This window comes from Nerophis ophidion, linkage group LG14 (assembly GCF_033978795.1).
Source record: "Nerophis ophidion isolate RoL-2023_Sa linkage group LG14, RoL_Noph_v1.0, whole genome shotgun sequence".
Lineage (NCBI taxonomy): Eukaryota > Metazoa > Chordata > Actinopteri > Syngnathiformes > Syngnathidae > Nerophis > Nerophis ophidion.
Genome location: NC_084624.1, coordinates 15280124 through 15283742, shown reverse-complemented (window position 1 = coordinate 15283742; position 3619 = coordinate 15280124). Strand labels below are relative to the sequence as shown.

General features: G+C 41.8%; 1 protein-coding gene across 1 annotated transcript in view; it reads left to right on the top strand.

Moving 5' to 3' along the window:
* The first annotated feature begins 2964 nt into the window (after positions 1-2964).
* The window catches only part of LOC133568180 (cyclin-dependent kinase 10-like), a 50160-nt gene continuing 49505 nt past the window's right edge, over positions 2965-3619 (top strand). The window contains exon 1 of the mRNA XM_061919933.1: positions 2965-3133. The gene's annotated coding sequence lies outside the window, so the exon portion shown is untranslated. The remainder of the gene's footprint in view (positions 3134-3619) is intronic.

The following is a 3619-nucleotide window of genomic DNA, read 5'->3' as shown; positions in this document are numbered from 1 at the left end:
TTGTGCAACACTGTCACCTATTGGCCATTTGAAACGTCCTACTCTGTACTCTACTTATTCAACTATATTACGCCTATACTGGCTCACCTGCACTAGCTTCCTGTGTACTTAAAGCCTACTGAAACCCACTACTACCCACCACGCAGTCTGATAGTTTATATACCAATGATGAAATATTAACATTGCAACACATGCCAATACGGCCTTTTTAGTTTACTAAATTACAATTTAAAATTTCCGGGGAGTTTCGTCTTCGAAACGTCGTGTAATGATGACGTGTACGCAAGACGTCACAGGTTTTTAGGAAGTATAAGCGCTGCACACACACACAGCTAAAAGTCATCTGCTTTAATGGCATAATTACACAGTATTTTGTCTGTGTTGCTGAATCTTTTGCAATTTGTTCAATTAATATTGGAGAAGTCACAGTAGAAAGATGGAGTTGGAAATCTTTAGCCTTTAGCCACACAAACACACGGTGATTCCTTGTTTAAAATTCCTGGAGGTGAAACTTAACTATGGAAGCCGACTACATGTCAACCAGCAGGTTTCGGTGAGAAATTTGTGGTTAAAAAGTCAGTTCTTACCGGAGAAAAGCTGAGCTTGTGCCGCCCATAGCTGCCGTCGACTCCCCTGAGACATTGGCGTCAAGACACCCGTGGAGACACCCTTCCGACTATCAGGTACTTTTTAACTCACTAAAACACTAGCAACACAATAGAAAGATAAGGGATTTCCCAGAATTATCCTAGTAAATGTGTCTAAAAACATCGGAATCCATCCCAATGCAATCTTGTTTTTTTTTTTCTAGCCCATCGCTATCAATATCCTCAAACACGAATCTTTGATCCTCGCTCAAATTAATGGGAAAATTGTCGTTTTCTCGGTCCGAATAGCTCTTTTTGTTGGAGGCTCCCATTAAAAACAATGTGAATATGTGAGGAGCCCTCACACGGGTGACGTCGTCGTCTGCGACTTCCGGTAGAGGCAGGGCATTTCTCTTAGCACCTAAAGTTGCGAACTTTATCGTGGATGTTCTCTACTAAATCCTTTCAGCAAAAATATGACAATATCGCGAAATGATCAAGTATGACTTATAGAATGGACCTGCTATCCCTGCTATCTCATTTCAGTAGGCCTTTAAAGGCCATGTGTCCGTTCACTTACAGTGGACAGACGTTGTTGATTCTGACGGCTTCGGGCAGATTTCGTACAGCATGGCAACATAATCTAGCTGAATTCTAATTGGATACAAACTCTAAACTAAAAACAACAGCATTGGAAGGAGTTTATGAGTTTCGAATCTCCCGGCAAAACCTGACCATATCCCAAAAACAGTCACGTCATCATGTCCGGTTCCTCTTCTACATGAAGCAAGCCTTGATAGGCGCTTCGCAGAAACGCCCCCTCCTTCATTCGACCCACGCCTCTAAGCCTCGGCAAATTTCTTCCCATCACTCGTTCCACATATGTACTCTTGCCTCTTTGTTACTGAACCTTGCCTGACCTTTGACCTAGCTTATTGCCTCACGCCTCTGTTACCTCTGCTTTTGTTAGGACTGCCTTCATGTGTATGAAACCTCACCTGGAATAAACCCACCTTTGTCTGTACTGCAAACTCTGCCGTTGAGTCCTTCTTCAAACAGCAAGCCTTGACGGAATAAACTCAGTATTGACCCAGCGAAGCTAGACTCGTTTCGCCAAGTGCTGTACAATCAAGGTCAGCGACTGGGGCTACTGTCAGGTTTTCCCCTGACAGTTTATCTATGTTTTAGTTTTCCTCTGCATTTGTCTGTTTCCTCTGTGTTTAGTATCTCCTGTCTTTAGTTCCTGTCTAGTGCTCTTATTTTGTCAGCTGCCTGTCTTGTTCCCTGAGTGCTGTGTTCCTCCTCAGCTGCGGCTGATTGGCACCTGGTCACACCTGTTGCCAAACAGCCCGCTCCTATTTGTACCCTCTTCGTCTTGTGTCAGTTGCTGGATCATTGTATTGTATTGTCATTTGTATTGTCGTTGCCACATGTCGCTCTTGTCGTGTCGTTTTGATTTCAGCTATTACCTGTCGTGCTACATCTTGTCCTGGTCGTCGTAGCGGTAAGCTGTTTTTGTTAGCCGTAGCTATTTCCAGTTTTTCTGTTTGTTATCCTCTAGCTTCCATGCTAAAGTTCCTTTTTGTTTCTTGTTAGCTTCTATGCTAAAGGCCTTTTGTTTTTTTATCCGCCCACGTGCGCACTTTTGGTTTGAACCCTTTATTTGGTTTTGTCTCAGTATTTATATTAAAATCATGTTTGCTCACTCCATGCCTGCCTCCATCTCTGCATCTTGGGGTTCGACACCAAATAACTGTGACAGCTACAAGATGATCAGCTTTCTGCCTTGAGCAGTGGCCTTCAACGTTTGGCTGAGCGGCAAAGCTCCTTGGCAGACAACTTGAATGCTCAGATCTCCATGCTTATGACAGCCCTACATGGTGCTCAAGACCAGGTTTCTCTGTCGCACAAGACACATTACCCACATGCTCCCAGTGCCAGCCACACTTGTTTAAACGTAACTTAGATATTGGGTTTCACTATGTAAAGCGCTTTGAGTCACTAGAGAAAAAACGTTATATAAATACAATTCACTTGTATACCGTCCTGTCTTTCAGTTTAGTTGCGACTTTGTTGCCATTTATGCCACGTCCTAGCGTTCCATGTATGCACTCTTGCTTTTTTGTTACTGAACCTTGCCTGACCTTAGACTGACCTTATTCCGTCACCTATGCCCTTGTTTGGACTGCCTTCATGTCTTGGAACCTTGCCTGGAATAAACCTACTTGTGTCCTGCAAACTCTGCCTTTGAGTCCTTCTTCCACCAGCAAGCATTGGCATAAATGGCATTTATATAGTAAGTGTGTCGCGTGTTTAAATCCAGGCTCAATGACTAATACGTAGACCTACACAGGATTAGTGCTGGCGAGACGGGCAGCGAGTAACAGGAAGATCATCAATGTCCAAAGGAAGTCAGTCTTTTATACATACAGCAAATAAGATATTATTATTTAGTGTAGATTGCCTAACCTGTCAGCAATGTTTAGACCTTGCAACAGCTGATTGAAGCTCAATGGGGTCTGGAGCGAGTCAGAAAGAAGATTCAGGTGAGAACCAATTCTAAAAAACAGTATGTTGCTTTTTGCTTCCAATGATTTGTTACATTAGGAGTAAAAATATTTGCTATTTAAATGCTTCTTTCAATTAGATGAAATGCATTTGGGTCATTGCAACCCTATCATTGTTTGCAGTAATAGTTAAAATGCGTCATTTCTTGCAGTCAGTTGCAAAGTATATAATGATTATAATAATTTTTTTTGCAGTTTATAAAACGAATCAATTTTCTCTATAGCTCCAATAATTAGTCGAAAATCCAATTTCCCTTTTTACAAAATATGGCCTAATGCAGTTCAAGTATTAAAGATTAATGAAAAAGCTTGATTTGCTGTTGGAACATTATCCAGTTTTTTATTGTTGCTCTATTAATACTGAATGAGTGTCACAGCTCTAACATGCTTAAGAAATTAGCACAATCCTCATTGGAAGTTGTTGCTGCTTTTCGGACAGTTCTCAGGACATTCAGTCGATCGCAA